Source organism: Globicephala melas, unplaced genomic scaffold (assembly GCF_963455315.2).
Source record: "Globicephala melas unplaced genomic scaffold, mGloMel1.2 SCAFFOLD_354, whole genome shotgun sequence".
Classification (NCBI taxonomy): domain Eukaryota; kingdom Metazoa; phylum Chordata; class Mammalia; order Artiodactyla; family Delphinidae; genus Globicephala; species Globicephala melas.
Genome location: NW_027207523.1, coordinates 167,180 through 183,220, shown reverse-complemented (window position 1 = coordinate 183,220; position 16,041 = coordinate 167,180). Strand labels below are relative to the sequence as shown.

At 68.9% G+C, this 16,041-nt stretch overlaps 8 non-coding genes across 8 annotated transcripts; all 8 read left to right on the top strand.

Moving 5' to 3' along the window:
• The first annotated feature begins 1,285 nt into the window (after positions 1-1,285).
• On the top strand, positions 1,286-1,404 carry LOC132596559 (5S ribosomal RNA). Its single transcript, XR_009562637.1, has one exon. It is a non-coding gene; the product is annotated as a 5S ribosomal RNA (ribosomal RNA).
• Positions 1,405-4,100: 2,696 nt separating this feature from the next.
• On the top strand, positions 4,101-4,219 carry LOC132596558 (5S ribosomal RNA). Its single transcript, XR_009562636.1, has one exon. It is a non-coding gene; the product is annotated as a 5S ribosomal RNA (ribosomal RNA).
• Positions 4,220-5,153: 934 nt separating this feature from the next.
• Positions 5,154-5,272, top strand: LOC132596557 (5S ribosomal RNA). Its single transcript, XR_009562635.1, has one exon. It is a non-coding gene; the product is annotated as a 5S ribosomal RNA (ribosomal RNA).
• A 2,697-nt stretch (positions 5,273-7,969) lies between these two features.
• On the top strand, positions 7,970-8,088 carry LOC132596556 (5S ribosomal RNA). The gene has a single exon (XR_009562634.1). It is a non-coding gene; the product is annotated as a 5S ribosomal RNA (ribosomal RNA).
• Positions 8,089-9,020: 932 nt separating this feature from the next.
• Positions 9,021-9,139, top strand: LOC132596555 (5S ribosomal RNA). The gene has a single exon (XR_009562633.1). It is a non-coding gene; the product is annotated as a 5S ribosomal RNA (ribosomal RNA).
• Positions 9,140-11,837: 2,698 nt separating this feature from the next.
• Positions 11,838-11,956, top strand: LOC132596554 (5S ribosomal RNA). Its single transcript, XR_009562632.1, has one exon. It is a non-coding gene; the product is annotated as a 5S ribosomal RNA (ribosomal RNA).
• Positions 11,957-12,889: 933 nt separating this feature from the next.
• LOC132596553 (5S ribosomal RNA) lies at positions 12,890-13,008 on the top strand. Its single transcript, XR_009562631.1, has one exon. It is a non-coding gene; the product is annotated as a 5S ribosomal RNA (ribosomal RNA).
• Positions 13,009-15,705: 2,697 nt separating this feature from the next.
• Positions 15,706-15,824, top strand: LOC132596552 (5S ribosomal RNA). The gene has a single exon (XR_009562630.1). It is a non-coding gene; the product is annotated as a 5S ribosomal RNA (ribosomal RNA).
• The last annotated feature ends 217 nt before the right edge of the window (positions 15,825-16,041 follow it).

The window sequence follows — 16,041 nt, the reverse complement described above, 5'->3', positions numbered from 1 at the left end:
CCGCCCCCTGCCCCTGCCCCCACTTGCTGCTGGTAAGTTCATTTTCCCAGTCTGGCTCCCGTGCAGAGAGGGCCTGGAGGCCGAGGTGGAAGGTAGCAGCGAGTTGGCCCGCGCTTGGCCCTCCTGCGGTTGCCGCTTCAGCACCAGACTGTCATACACCTGGTAGTTGGCATTGCCTCCCGGGTTCCGGCTGAGTGGCATGAAGGTGGGCGGGGGTGGAGGGTGCTCGGTAGCCTGGACGTCGGGCAGGAGGTGAGAGGGGCGGAGGAGCAGCGCTGAGCTGGGAGCCGGGGCCCGCTGGTCCGAGGCCTCGGCCAGTACCGTGAGGGAGGCGGAGGTGGCCACAGGGCGCCGCAAGGGCAGGATCTCAGCCCATTCGGCCGCCGGGTGCCGCACCTCGTGGGGATCGCGGGAGTAATCCAAGTGTCCCGTGGAGGGATGCAGGCTGCGGTTGGACTCGCTGTGAGCACAGCTGGGGAGGCTACGTCTGTGGGCCGGTGGGGTGTCGCGCTACCAGGCGTCGGGCCGGTAGACCCGAGGCACCAGAGCGGATGGAGGCTCAGAGCCCTCCAGACCCAGACTCCGCCATGGGCCCAGTTGCCGTCCTTTCGGCCCGCGAGCCCCTCGACCTGCACCTGGCCGCCCCCACCGGCGCCCAGCCCCGGCGCCGCCACCTGTGTGCCGGTGTGTCCCTCCACAGCTCCCTCCGACAAAAGCCCCCCCCCACCCCGCCCCTCTGGCGTGTCACCGCGGCCGGGTGCGGGAGCGGGATCGAGGGCAGGGGCCGCTTCCCCGGGCCTGCCGGCCACCAGGGGCGGGGTCCTGAGCTCGGCGGGGGGTGTGGGGGCAAGGGTGGCCTTGCCGGGGCTGAGGGGCCGTGGCGACTCAATGGTGGCTCCCGGTGGCTTCGGGCCAGCTGCTGTCGGGCAGGAGGGCCGGCCCGGGCTGCGGCCGGGCTGCGCCTAGGGCCGCGTGGGCGGGCAGGGCCGATGCCCAAGGGACCGCGGGCCCCGGGCCCTGAAGCCTCCGGGGCCACGTCCCTGTGAGCGACGTGCGGGATCTTGGGCGGGGCGCCAAGCGCCGAAGGGTTTGCTGGGTCACGGCCGCCCTGGGCTGGGAGGTGGTCGCCAAACCCTCCGCCGCCGCCCGATACCCGAGACCTCCGTTGCCCCTGCCTGGGCGGGCGAGGGGGCCCTGCCGGGGCGGGCCGGCCGCCAGGCTGGCGTTAAGGCGCCAGCGCCAGCGAAACTGGGCCTCAAGAGGCCGCCCGCGGCCCCCCGCCCCCGTCTACGGCCATACCACCCTGAACGCGCCCGATCTCGTCTGATCTCGGAAGCTAAGCAGGGTCGGGCCTGGTTAGTACTTGGATGGGAGACCGCCTGGGAATACCGGGTGCTGTAGGCTTTTTGCCTCCCGCTCCGCCCGCCTTCTCCTTTACTCGCCCGCGGCGGGGGGGCCGCCGGCTCCGCCCCCGCCGAGCCCCGCTGCAGGCAGTAGTCAAGGTGGGTTTACCTGCCCGAGCAGGAAGCTTGGGCGATGGCAGAAGTGGGAAGAAACTCTTGAGCACAGGTTCTTGGGATCCACGGAGCAGCGCATGCACATGCGATGGGTGCCTACACAGCTGGCTTGCTTGTCTGTGGGGAAAGGCGAGATGGGTCAGGGCCTGGGTTCCTGAGGGGCTGAGAATCAAGGCAGGGATAGAAGAAAGGGGACAGGCCCACATCCCCTGAACCCACGCCGGCGCCCACTCACCTTTGTGGAAAATACGATTGAAAAGTGCCCGCAAGAATCTCTTCAGATGCCTCCAGAGTTGAGGGAAGAAGGGGGGGGGGAGGCCGGGAGCAGGGTGAGCCCTGAAATCCAACCCTTGTCCCGGTCACACCCCAGCAGCCCTCCCACCTCAGCCCCTTCAAGACCCCAGGGCTCCCCCAACCGCGCTGCACAGATCCTGCCCTGACCATAGTCACCATGTTGATCCCCACGTTGAGCAAGATGAAGCTGACCGGGAGCAGAAGAATTGAGTATCCTTGCTCCTGGCATTTCCTGGGGATGGGGCCAGTGAACGGCTCGGCTCGGTAGTAGTTTCGCTCACCCATGGCCGTTGGTCCCAGGACTGCCTGGGCCCTCTGCCCTCCAGTTTTAACTGGGAGCCAGACTGGGTCATAATGGGGCAGGTGGTGAGGTCACAGTGAGGGAGGGGGATGAAAAGGAGGGCCCAGAGTGGCATTCCCTGGTAACCAGGGTCAGGTAAGCTGAGCCTGGACAGTCAAACAGGGCCCGGTGGCCGGCATACATCCCCTCGAGCGGTCATTCATTCGCTCACCGCCCGCTGACTCACTTGTTCAAATGACACATTGCGTCTCTTGGCCCCTCTTGAGACTAGGAAGACCTTGGCCTCAGAGGCCTGCTGAAGGCCTGGCTGGAGTCCAGAGCCTCAGCCTTCTTCATGCCCTTCACTGGGCCTGGAGCTGGACCTGCCCAGATGTGGAACCTCCCAGTTTGGAAGCAACTTCTTGTATGAGGCTCTCTGTGGACAGGGACAGCTGAGACACAGAGGAGGTGCCCAGAGACCAGGGGTTTGGAGTCTGCAGCTGCAGATGTACTTAGTGCATGGTATAGGACCAGGAGGGGCCTGCTGGCAGAACTGTGGCCACTAAACCAAAGGGACCCTCAGGCCAAGAAGGGGACACTGGCTTCTTATTGCAGGAAGCCAAGCGCAGGGACCCAGGCTGGCAGAAGGAGTGGCGCTTCCAAGCCACAGACCACCAATGTTTCCTGGACTCTGGCGCTCTTTATTCCTCTCTCCATGCCCTGCCGCCCCCTGCCCCTGCCCCCACTTGCTGCTGGTAAGTTCATTTTCCCAGTCTGGCTCCCGTGCAGAGAGGGCCTGGAGGCCGAGGTGGAAGGTAGCAGCGAGTTGGCCCGCGCTTGGCCCTCCTGCGGTTGCCGCTTCAGCACCAGACTGTCATACACCTGGTAGTTGGCATTGCCTCCCGGGTTCCGGCTGAGTGGCATGAAGGTGGGCGGGGGTGGAGGGTGCTCGGTAGCCTGGACGTCGGGCAGGAGGTGAGAGGGGCGGAGGAGCAGCGCTGAGCTGGGAGCCGGGGCCCGCTGGTCCGAGGCCTCGGCCAGTACCGTGAGGGAGGCGGAGGTGGCCACAGGGCGCCGCAAGGGCAGGATCTCAGCCCATTCGGCCGCCGGGTGCCGCACCTCGTGGGGATCGCGGGAGTAATCCAAGTGTCCCGTGGAGGGATGCAGGCTGCGGTTGGACTCGCTGTGAGCACAGCTGGGGAGGCTACGTCTGTGGGCCGGTGGGGTGTCGCGCTACCAGGCGTCGGGCCGGTAGACCCGAGGCACCAGAGCGGATGGAGGCTCAGAGCCCTCCAGACCCAGACTCCGCCATGGGCCCAGTTGCCGTCCTTTCGGCCCGCGAGCCCCTCGACCTGCACCTGGCCGCCCCCACCGGCGCCCAGCCCCGGCGCCGCCACCTGTGTGCCGGTGTGTCCCTCCACAGCTCCCTCCGACAAAAGCCCCACCCCCACCCCGCCCCTCTGGCGTGTCACCGCGGCCGGGTGCGGGAGCGGGATCGAGGGCAGGGGCCGCTTCCCCGGGCCTGCCGGCCACCAGGGGCGGGGTCCTGAGCTCGGCGGGGGGTGTGGGGGCAAGGGTGGCCTTGCCGGGGCTGAGGGGCCGTGGCGACTCAATGGTGGCTCCCGGTGGCTTCGGGCCAGCTGCTGTCGGGCAGGAGGGCCGGCCCGGGCTGCGGCCGGGCTGCGCCTAGGGCCGCGTGGGCGGGCAGGGCCGATGCCCAAGGGACCGCGGGCCCCGGGCCCTGAAGCCTCCGGGGCCACGTCCCTGTGAGCGACGTGCGGGATCTTGGGCGGGGCGCCAAGCGCCGAAGGGTTTGCTGGGTCACGGCCGCCCTGGGCTGGGAGGTGGTCGCCAAACCCTCCGCCGCCGCCCGATACCCGAGACCTCCGTTGCCCCTGCCTGGGCGGGCGAGGGGGCCCTGCCGGGGCGGGCCGGCCGCCAGGCTGGCGTTAAGGCGCCAGCGCCAGCGAAACTGGGCCTCAAGAGGCCGCCCGCGGCCCCCCGCCCCCGTCTACGGCCATACCACCCTGAACGCGCCCGATCTCGTCTGATCTCGGAAGCTAAGCAGGGTCGGGCCTGGTTAGTACTTGGATGGGAGACCGCCTGGGAATACCGGGTGCTGTAGGCTTTTTGCCTCCCGCTCCGCCCGCCTTCTCCTTTACTCGCCCGCGGCGGGGGGGCCGCCGGCTCCGCCCCCGCCGGGCCCCGCTGCAGGCCCCACCTCCTCAGGCCCCTCCCACCACGGCGCGCGCCGGCGGGGTCGCTCCCCGCCGGCCCGGCCGGCCAGGCGGCCAGAAGGCGGCCCTGGAAGGCAGCCGCACCCCAGACGCTCCCGGGGTGGCTGGCCCGGACCCAGACTCCGCCGCGGGCCCAGTTGCCGTCCTTTCGGCCCGCGAGCCCCTCGACCTGCACCTGGCCGCCCCCACCGGCGCCCAGCCCCGGCGCCGCCACCTGTGTGCCGGTGTGTCCCTCCACAGCTCCCTCCGACAAAAGCCCCCCCCCACCCCGCCCCTCTGGCGTGTCACCGCGGCCGGGTGCGGGAGCGGGATCGAGGGCAGGGGCCGCTTCCCCGGGCCTGCCGGCCACCAGGGGCGGGGTCCTGAGCTCGGCGGGGGGTGTGGGGGCAAGGGTGGCCTTGCCGGGGCTGAGGGGCCGTGGCGACTCAATGGTGGCTCCCGGTGGCTTCGGGCCAGCTGCTGTCGGGCAGGAGGGCCGGCCCGGGCTGCGGCCGGGCTGCGCCTAGGGCCGCGTGGGCGGGCAGGGCCGATGCCCAAGGGACCGCGGGCCCCGGGCCCTGAAGCCTCCGGGGCCACGTCCCTGTGAGCGACGTGCGGGATCTTGGGCGGGGCGCCAAGCGCCGAAGGGTTTGCTGGGTCACGGCCGCCCTGGGCTGGGAGGTGGTCGCCAAACCCTCCGCCGCCGCCCGATACCCGAGACCTCCGTTGCCCCTGCCTGGGCGGGCGAGGGGGCCCTGCCGGGGCGGGCCGGCCGCCAGGCTGGCGTTAAGGCGCCAGCGCCAGCGAAACTGGGCCTCAAGAGGCCGCCCGCGGCCCCCCGCCCCCGTCTACGGCCATACCACCCTGAACGCGCCCGATCTCGTCTGATCTCGGAAGCTAAGCAGGGTCGGGCCTGGTTAGTACTTGGATGGGAGACCGCCTGGGAATACCGGGTGCTGTAGGCTTTTTGCCTCCCGCTCCGCCCGCCTTCTCCTTTACTCGCCCGCGGCGGGGGGGCCGCCGGCTCCGCCCCCGCCGAGCCCCGCTGCAGGCAGTAGTCAAGGTGGGTTTACCTGCCCGAGCAGGAAGCTTGGGCGATGGCAGAAGTGGGAAGAAACTCTTGAGCACAGGTTCTTGGGATCCACGGAGCAGCGCATGCACATGCGATGGGTGCCTACACAGCTGGCTTGCTTGTCTGTGGGGAAAGGCGAGATGGGTCAGGGCCTGGGTTCCTGAGGGGCTGAGAATCAAGGCAGGGATAGAAGAAAGGGGACAGGCCCACATCCCCTGAACCCACGCCGGCGCCCACTCACCTTTGTGGAAAATACGATTGAAAAGTGCCCGCAAGAATCTCTTCAGATGCCTCCAGAGTTGAGGGAAGAAGGGGAGGGGGGAGGCCGGGAGCAGGGTGAGCCCTGAAATCCAACCCTTGTCCCGGTCACACCCCAGCAGCCCTCCCACCTCAGCCCCTTCAAGACCCCAGGGCTCCCCCAACCGCGCTGCACAGATCCTGCCCTGACCATAGTCACCATGTTGATCCCCACGTTGAGCAAGATGAAGCTGACCGGGAGCAGAAGAATTGAGTATCCTTGCTCCTGGCATTTCCTGGGGATGGGGCCAGTGAACGGCTCGGCTCGGTAGTAGTTTCGCTCACCCATGGCCGTTGGTCCCAGGACTGCCTGGGCCCTCTGCCCTCCAGTTTTAACTGGGAGCCAGACTGGGTCATAATGGGGCAGGTGGTGAGGTCACAGTGAGGGAGGGGGATGAAAAGGAGGGCCCAGAGTGGCATTCCCTGGTAACCAGGGTCAGGTAAGCTGAGCCTGGACAGTCAAACAGGGCCCGGTGGCCGGCATACATCCCCTCGAGCGGTCATTCATTCGCTCACCGCCCGCTGACTCACTTGTTCAAATGACACATTGCGTCTCTTGGCCCCTCTTGAGACTAGGAAGACCTTGGCCTCAGAGGCCTGCTGAAGGCCTGGCTGGAGTCCAGAGCCTCAGCCTTCTTCATGCCCTTCACTGGGCCTGGAGCTGGACCTGCCCAGATGTGGAACCTCCCAGTTTGGAAGCAACTTCTTGTATGAGGCTCTCTGTGGACAGGGACAGCTGAGACACAGAGGAGGTGCCCAGAGACCAGGGGTTTGGAGTCTGCAGCTGCAGATGTACTTAGTGCATGGTATAGGACCAGGAGGGGCCTGCTGGCAGAACTGTGGCCACTAAACCAAAGGGACCCTCAGGCCAAGAAGGGGACACTGGCTTCTTATTGCAGGAAGCCAAGCGCAGGGACCCAGGCTGGCAGAAGGAGTGGCGCTTCCAAGCCACAGACCACCAATGTTTCCTGGACTCTGGCGCTCTTTATTCCTCTCTCCATGCCCTGCCGCCCCCTGCCCCTGCCCCCACTTGCTGCTGGTAAGTTCATTTTCCCAGTCTGGCTCCCGTGCAGAGAGGGCCTGGAGGCCGAGGTGGAAGGTAGCAGCGAGTTGGCCCGCGCTTGGCCCTCCTGCGGTTGCCGCTTCAGCACCAGACTGTCATACACCTGGTAGTTGGCATTGCCTCCCGGGTTCCGGCTGAGTGGCATGAAGGTGGGCGGGGGTGGAGGGTGCTCGGTAGCCTGGACGTCGGGCAGGAGGTGAGAGGGGCGGAGGAGCAGCGCTGAGCTGGGAGCCGGGGCCCGCTGGTCCGAGGCCTCGGCCAGTACCGTGAGGGAGGCGGAGGTGGCCACAGGGCGCCGCAAGGGCAGGATCTCAGCCCATTCGGCCGCCGGGTGCCGCACCTCGTGGGGATCGCGGGAGTAATCCAAGTGTCCCGTGGAGGGATGCAGGCTGCGGTTGGACTCGCTGTGAGCACAGCTGGGGAGGCTACGTCTGTGGGCCGGTGGGGTGTCGCGCTACCAGGCGTCGGGCCGGTAGACCCGAGGCACCAGAGCGGATGGAGGCTCAGAGCCCTCCAGACCCAGACTCCGCCATGGGCCCAGTTGCCGTCCTTTCGGCCCGCGAGCCCCTCGACCTGCACCTGGCCGCCCCCACCGGCGCCCAGCCCCGGCGCCGCCACCTGTGTGCCGGTGTGTCCCTCCACAGCTCCCTCCGACAAAAGCCCCACCCCCACCCCGCCCCTCTGGCGTGTCACCGCGGCCGGGTGCGGGAGCGGGATCGAGGGCAGGGGCCGCTTCCCCGGGCCTGCCGGCCACCAGGGGCGGGGTCCTGAGCTCGGCGGGGGGTGTGGGGGCAAGGGTGGCCTTGCCGGGGCTGAGGGGCCGTGGCGACTCAATGGTGGCTCCCGGTGGCTTCGGGCCAGCTGCTGTCGGGCAGGAGGGCCGGCCCGGGCTGCGGCCGGGCTGCGCCTAGGGCCGCGTGGGCGGGCAGGGCCGATGCCCAAGGGACCGCGGGCCCCGGGCCCTGAAGCCTCCGGGGCCACGTCCCTGTGAGCGACGTGCGGGATCTTGGGCGGGGCGCCAAGCGCCGAAGGGTTTGCTGGGTCACGGCCGCCCTGGGCTGGGAGGTGGTCGCCAAACCCTCCGCCGCCGCCCGATACCCGAGACCTCCGTTGCCCCTGCCTGGGCGGGCGAGGGGGCCCTGCCGGGGCGGGCCGGCCGCCAGGCTGGCGTTAAGGCGCCAGCGCCAGCGAAACTGGGCCTCAAGAGGCCGCCCGCGGCCCCCCGCCCCCGTCTACGGCCATACCACCCTGAACGCGCCCGATCTCGTCTGATCTCGGAAGCTAAGCAGGGTCGGGCCTGGTTAGTACTTGGATGGGAGACCGCCTGGGAATACCGGGTGCTGTAGGCTTTTTGCCTCCTGCTCCGCCCGCCTTCTCCTTTACTCGCCCGCGGCGGGGGCCGCCGGCTCCGCCCCCGCCGGGCCCCGCTGCAGGCCCCACCTCCTCAGGCCCCTCCCACCACGGCGCGCGCCGGCGGGGTCGCTCCCCGCCGGCCCGGCCGGCCAGGCGGCCAGAAGGCGGCCCTGGAAGGCAGCCGCACCCCAGACGCTCCCGGGGTGGCTGGCCCGGACCCAGACTCCGCCGCGGGCCCAGTTGCCGTCCTTTCGGCCCGCGAGCCCCTCGACCTGCACCTGGCCGCCCCCACCGGCGCCCAGCCCCGGCGCCGCCACCTGTGTGCCGGTGTGTCCCTCCACAGCTCCCTCCGACAAAAGCCCCCCCCCACCCCGCCCCTCTGGCGTGTCACCGCGGCCGGGTGCGGGAGCGGGATCGAGGGCAGGGGCCGCTTCCCCGGGCCTGCCGGCCACCAGGGGCGGGGTCCTGAGCTCGGCGGGGGGTGTGGGGGCAAGGGTGGCCTTGCCGGGGCTGAGGGGCCGTGGCGACTCAATGGTGGCTCCCGGTGGCTTCGGGCCAGCTGCTGTCGGGCAGGAGGGCCGGCCCGGGCTGCGGCCGGGCTGCGCCTAGGGCCGCGTGGGCGGGCAGGGCCGATGCCCAAGGGACCGCGGGCCCCGGGCCCTGAAGCCTCCGGGGCCACGTCCCTGTGAGCGACGTGCGGGATCTTGGGCGGGGCGCCAAGCGCCGAAGGGTTTGCTGGGTCACGGCCGCCCTGGGCTGGGAGGTGGTCGCCAAACCCTCCGCCGCCGCCCGATACCCGAGACCTCCGTTGCCCCTGCCTGGGCGGGCGAGGGGGCCCTGCCGGGGCGGGCCGGCCGCCAGGCTGGCGTTAAGGCGCCAGCGCCAGCGAAACTGGGCCTCAAGAGGCCGCCCGCGGCCCCCCGCCCCCGTCTACGGCCATACCACCCTGAACGCGCCCGATCTCGTCTGATCTCGGAAGCTAAGCAGGGTCGGGCCTGGTTAGTACTTGGATGGGAGACCGCCTGGGAATACCGGGTGCTGTAGGCTTTTTGCCTCCCGCTCCGCCCGCCTTCTCCTTTACTCGCCCGCGGCGGGGGGGCCGCCGGCTCCGCCCCCGCCGAGCCCCGCTGCAGGCAGTAGTCAAGGTGGGTTTACCTGCCCGAGCAGGAAGCTTGGGCGATGGCAGAAGTGGGAAGAAACTCTTGAGCACAGGTTCTTGGGATCCACGGAGCAGCGCATGCACATGCGATGGGTGCCTACACAGCTGGCTTGCTTGTCTGTGGGGAAAGGCGAGATGGGTCAGGGCCTGGGTTCCTGAGGGGCTGAGAATCAAGGCAGGGATAGAAGAAAGGGGACAGGCCCACATCCCCTGAACCCACGCCGGCGCCCACTCACCTTTGTGGAAAATACGATTGAAAAGTGCCCGCAAGAATCTCTTCAGATGCCTCCAGAGTTGAGGGAAGAAGGGGAGGGGGGAGGCCGGGAGCAGGGTGAGCCCTGAAATCCAACCCTTGTCCCGGTCACACCCCAGCAGCCCTCCCACCTCAGCCCCTTCAAGACCCCAGGGCTCCCCCAACCGCGCTGCACAGATCCTGCCCTGACCATAGTCACCATGTTGATCCCCACGTTGAGCAAGATGAAGCTGACCGGGAGCAGAAGAATTGAGTATCCTTGCTCCTGGCATTTCCTGGGGATGGGGCCAGTGAACGGCTCGGCTCGGTAGTAGTTTCGCTCACCCATGGCCGTTGGTCCCAGGACTGCCTGGGCCCTCTGCCCTCCAGTTTTAACTGGGAGCCAGACTGGGTCATAATGGGGCAGGTGGTGAGGTCACAGTGAGGGAGGGGGATGAAAAGGAGGGCCCAGAGTGGCATTCCCTGGTAACCAGGGTCAGGTAAGCTGAGCCTGGACAGTCAAACAGGGCCCGGTGGCCGGCATACATCCCCTCGAGCGGTCATTCATTCGCTCACCGCCCGCTGACTCACTTGTTCAAATGACACATTGCGTCTCTTGGCCCCTCTTGAGACTAGGAAGACCTTGGCCTCAGAGGCCTGCTGAAGGCCTGGCTGGAGTCCAGAGCCTCAGCCTTCTTCATGCCCTTCACTGGGCCTGGAGCTGGACCTGCCCAGATGTGGAACCTCCCAGTTTGGAAGCAACTTCTTGTATGAGGCTCTCTGTGGACAGGGACAGCTGAGACACAGAGGAGGTGCCCAGAGACCAGGGGTTTGGAGTCTGCAGCTGCAGATGTACTTAGTGCATGGTATAGGACCAGGAGGGGCCTGCTGGCAGAACTGTGGCCACTAAACCAAAGGGACCCTCAGGCCAAGAAGGGGACACTGGCTTCTTATTGCAGGAAGCCAAGCGCAGGGACCCAGGCTGGCAGAAGGAGTGGCGCTTCCAAGCCACAGACCACCAATGTTTCCTGGACTCTGGCGCTCTTTATTCCTCTCTCCATGCCCTGCCGCCCCCTGCCCCTGCCCCCACTTGCTGCTGGTAAGTTCATTTTCCCAGTCTGGCTCCCGTGCAGAGAGGGCCTGGAGGCCGAGGTGGAAGGTAGCAGCGAGTTGGCCCGCGCTTGGCCCTCCTGCGGTTGCCGCTTCAGCACCAGACTGTCATACACCTGGTAGTTGGCATTGCCTCCCGGGTTCCGGCTGAGTGGCATGAAGGTGGGCGGGGGTGGAGGGTGCTCGGTAGCCTGGACGTCGGGCAGGAGGTGAGAGGGGCGGAGGAGCAGCGCTGAGCTGGGAGCCGGGGCCCGCTGGTCCGAGGCCTCGGCCAGTACCGTGAGGGAGGCGGAGGTGGCCACAGGGCGCCGCAAGGGCAGGATCTCAGCCCATTCGGCCGCCGGGTGCCGCACCTCGTGGGGATCGCGGGAGTAATCCAAGTGTCCCGTGGAGGGATGCAGGCTGCGGTTGGACTCGCTGTGAGCACAGCTGGGGAGGCTACGTCTGTGGGCCGGTGGGGTGTCGCGCTACCAGGCGTCGGGCCGGTAGACCCGAGGCACCAGAGCGGATGGAGGCTCAGAGCCCTCCAGACCCAGACTCCGCCATGGGCCCAGTTGCCGTCCTTTCGGCCCGCGAGCCCCTCGACCTGCACCTGGCCGCCCCCACCGGCGCCCAGCCCCGGCGCCGCCACCTGTGTGCCGGTGTGTCCCTCCACAGCTCCCTCCGACAAAAGCCCCCCCCCCCACCCCGCCCCTCTGGCGTGTCACCGCGGCCGGGTGCGGGAGCGGGATCGAGGGCAGGGGCCGCTTCCCCGGGCCTGCCGGCCACCAGGGGCGGGGTCCTGAGCTCGGCGGGGGGTGTGGGGGCAAGGGTGGCCTTGCCGGGGCTGAGGGGCCGTGGCGACTCAATGGTGGCTCCCGGTGGCTTCGGGCCAGCTGCTGTCGGGCAGGAGGGCCGGCCCGGGCTGCGGCCGGGCTGCGCCTAGGGCCGCGTGGGCGGGCAGGGCCGATGCCCAAGGGACCGCGGGCCCCGGGCCCTGAAGCCTCCGGGGCCACGTCCCTGTGAGCGACGTGCGGGATCTTGGGCGGGGCGCCAAGCGCCGAAGGGTTTGCTGGGTCACGGCCGCCCTGGGCTGGGAGGTGGTCGCCAAACCCTCCGCCGCCGCCCGATACCCGAGACCTCCGTTGCCCCTGCCTGGGCGGGCGAGGGGGCCCTGCCGGGGCGGGCCGGCCGCCAGGCTGGCGTTAAGGCGCCAGCGCCAGCGAAACTGGGCCTCAAGAGGCCGCCCGCGGCCCCCCGCCCCCGTCTACGGCCATACCACCCTGAACGCGCCCGATCTCGTCTGATCTCGGAAGCTAAGCAGGGTCGGGCCTGGTTAGTACTTGGATGGGAGACCGCCTGGGAATACCGGGTGCTGTAGGCTTTTTGCCTCCTGCTCCGCCCGCCTTCTCCTTTACTCGCCCGCGGCGGGGGCCGCCGGCTCCGCCCCCGCCGGGCCCCGCTGCAGGCCCCACCTCCTCAGGCCCCTCCCACCACGGCGCGCGCCGGCGGGGTCGCTCCCCGCCGGCCCGGCCGGCCAGGCGGCCAGAAGGCGGCCCTGGAAGGCAGCCGCACCCCAGACGCTCCCGGGGTGGCTGGCCCGGACCCAGACTCCGCCGCGGGCCCAGTTGCCGTCCTTTCGGCCCGCGAGCCCCTCGACCTGCACCTGGCCGCCCCCACCGGCGCCCAGCCCCGGCGCCGCCACCTGTGTGCCGGTGTGTCCCTCCACAGCTCCCTCCGACAAAAGCCCCACCCCCACCCCGCCCCTCTGGCGTGTCACCGCGGCCGGGTGCGGGAGCGGGATCGAGGGCAGGGGCCGCTTCCCCGGGCCTGCCGGCCACCAGGGGCGGGGTCCTGAGCTCGGCGGGGGGTGTGGGGGCAAGGGTGGCCTTGCCGGGGCTGAGGGGCCGTGGCGACTCAATGGTGGCTCCCGGTGGCTTCGGGCCAGCTGCTGTCGGGCAGGAGGGCCGGCCCGGGCTGCGGCCGGGCTGCGCCTAGGGCCGCGTGGGCGGGCAGGGCCGATGCCCAAGGGACCGCGGGCCCCGGGCCCTGAAGCCTCCGGGGCCACGTCCCTGTGAGCGACGTGCGGGATCTTGGGCGGGGCGCCAAGCGCCGAAGGGTTTGCTGGGTCACGGCCGCCCTGGGCTGGGAGGTGGTCGCCAAACCCTCCGCCGCCGCCCGATACCCGAGACCTCCGTTGCCCCTGCCTGGGCGGGCGAGGGGGCCCTGCCGGGGCGGGCCGGCCGCCAGGCTGGCGTTAAGGCGCCAGCGCCAGCGAAACTGGGCCTCAAGAGGCCGCCCGCGGCCCCCCGCCCCCGTCTACGGCCATACCACCCTGAACGCGCCCGATCTCGTCTGATCTCGGAAGCTAAGCAGGGTCGGGCCTGGTTAGTACTTGGATGGGAGACCGCCTGGGAATACCGGGTGCTGTAGGCTTTTTGCCTCCCGCTCCGCCCGCCTTCTCCTTTACTCGCCCGCGGCGGGGGGGCCGCCGGCTCCGCCCCCGCCGAGCCCCGCTGCAGGCAGTAGTCAAGGTGGGTTTACCTGCCCGAGCAGGAAGCTTGGGCGATGGCAGAAGTGGGAAGAAACTCTTGAGCACAGGTTCTTGGGATCCACGGAGCAGCGCATGCACATGCGATGGGTGCCTACACAGCTGGCTTGCTTGTCTGTGGGGAAAGGCGAGATGGGTCAGGGCCTGGGTTCCTGAGGGGCTGAGAATCAAGGCAGGGATAGAAGAAAGGGGACAGGCCCACATCCCCTGAACCCACGCCGGCGCCCACTCACCTTTGTGGAAAATACGATTGAAAAGTGCCCGCAAGAATCTCTTCAGATGCCTCCAGAGTTGAGGGAAGAAGGGGAGGGGGGAGGCCGGGAGCAGGGTGAGCCCTGAAATCCAACCCTTGTCCCGGTCACACCCCAGCAGCCCTCCCACCTCAGCCCCTTCAAGACCCCAGGGCTCCCCCAACCGCGCTGCACAGATCCTGCCCTGACCATAGTCACCATGTTGATCCCCACGTTGAGCAAGATGAAGCTGACCGGGATCAGAAGAATTGAGTATCCTTGCTCCTGACATTTCCTGGGGATGGGGCCAGTGAACGGCTCGGCTCAGTAGTAGTTTCGCTCACCCATGGCCGTTGGTCCCAGGACTGCCTGGGCCCTCTGCCCTCCAGTTTTAACTGGGAGCCAGACTGGGTCATAATGGGGCAGGTGGTGAGGTCACAGTGAGGGAGGGGGATGAAAAGGAGGGCCCAGAGTGGCATTCCCTGGTAACCAGGGTCAGGTAAGCTGAGCCTGGACAGTCAAACAGGGCCCGGTGGCCGGCATACATCCCCTCGAGCGGTCATTCATTCGCTCACCGCCCGCTGACTCACTTGTTCAAATGACACATTGCGTCTCTTGGCCCCTCTTGAGACTAGGAAGACCTTGGCCTCAGAGGCCTGCTGAAGGCCTGGCTGGAGTCCAGAGCCTCAGCCTTCTTCATGCCCTTCACTGGGCCTGGAGCTGGACCTGCCCAGATGTGGAACCTCCCAGTTTGGAAGCAACTTCTTGTATGAGGCTCTCTGTGGACAGGGACAGCTGAGACACAGAGGAGGTGCCCAGAGACCAGGGGTTTGGAGTCTGCAGCTGCAGATGTACTTAGTGCATGGTATAGGACCAGGAGGGGCCTGCTGGCAGAACTGTGGCCACTAAACCAAAGGGACCCTCAGGCCAAGAAGGGGACACTGGCTTCTTATTGCAGGAAGCCAAGCGCAGGGACCCAGGCTGGCAGAAGGAGTGGCGCTTCCAAGCCACAGACCACCAATGTTTCCTGGACTCTGGCGCTCTTTATTCCTCTCTCCATGCCCTGCCGCCCCCTGCCCCTGCCCCCACTTGCTGCTGGTAAGTTCATTTTCCCAGTCTGGCTCCCGTGCAGAGAGGGCCTGGAGGCCGAGGTGGAAGGTAGCAGCGAGTTGGCCCGCGCTTGGCCCTCCTGCGGTTGCCGCTTCAGCACCAGACTGTCATACACCTGGTAGTTGGCATTGCCTCCCGGGTTCCGGCTGAGTGGCATGAAGGTGGGCGGGGGTGGAGGGTGCTCGGTAGCCTGGACGTCGGGCAGGAGGTGAGAGGGGCGGAGGAGCAGCGCTGAGCTGGGAGCCGGGGCCCGCTGGTCCGAGGCCTCGGCCAGTACCGTGAGGGAGGCGGAGGTGGCCACAGGGCGCCGCAAGGGCAGGATCTCAGCCCATTCGGCCGCCGGGTGCCGCACCTCGTGGGGATCGCGGGAGTAATCCAAGTGTCCCGTGGAGGGATGCAGGCTGCGGTTGGACTCGCTGTGAGCACAGCTGGGGAGGCTACGTCTGTGGGCCGGTGGGGTGTCGCGCTACCAGGCGTCGGGCCGGTAGACCCGAGGCACCAGAGCGGATGGAGGCTCAGAGCCCTCCAGACCCAGACTCCGCCATGGGCCCAGTTGCCGTCCTTTCGGCCCGCGAGCCCCTCGACCTGCACCTGGCCGCCCCCACCGGCGCCCAGCCCCGGCGCCGCCACCTGTGTGCCGGTGTGTCCCTCCACAGCTCCCTCCGACAAAAGCCCCACCCCCACCCCGCCCCTCTGGCGTGTCACCGCGGCCGGGTGCGGGAGCGGGATCGAGGGCAGGGGCCGCTTCCCCGGGCCTGCCGGCCACCAGGGGCGGGGTCCTGAGCTCGGCGGGGGGTGTGGGGGCAAGGGTGGCCTTGCCGGGGCTGAGGGGCCGTGGCGACTCAATGGTGGCTCCCGGTGGCTTCGGGCCAGCTGCTGTCGGGCAGGAGGGCCGGCCCGGGCTGCGGCCGGGCTGCGCCTAGGGCCGCGTGGGCGGGCAGGGCCGATGCCCAAGGGACCGCGGGCCCCGGGCCCTGAAGCCTCCGGGGCCACGTCCCTGTGAGCGACGTGCGGGATCTTGGGCGGGGCGCCAAGCGCCGAAGGGTTTGCTGGGTCACGGCCGCCCTGGGCTGGGAGGTGGTCGCCAAACCCTCCGCCGCCGCCCGATACCCGAGACCTCCGTTGCCCCTGCCTGGGCGGGCGAGGGGGCCCTGCCGGGGCGGGCCGGCCGCCAGGCTGGCGTTAAGGCGCCAGCGCCAGCGAAACTGGGCCTCAAGAGGCCGCCCGCGGCCCCCCGCCCCCGTCTACGGCCATACCACCCTGAACGCGCCCGATCTCGTCTGATCTCGGAAGCTAAGCAGGGTCGGGCCTGGTTAGTACTTGGATGGGAGACCGCCTGGGAATACCGGGTGCTGTAGGCTTTTTGCCTCCCGCTCCGCCCGCCTTCTCCTTTACTCGCCCGCGGCGGGGGGGCCGCCGGCTCCGCCCCCGCCGAGCCCCGCTGCAGGCAGTAGTCAAGGTGGGTTTACCTGCCCGAGCAGGAAGCTTGGGCGATGGCAGAAGTGGGAAGAAACTCTTGAGCACAGGTTCTTGGGATCCACGGAGCAGCGCATGCACATGCGATGGGTGCCTACACAG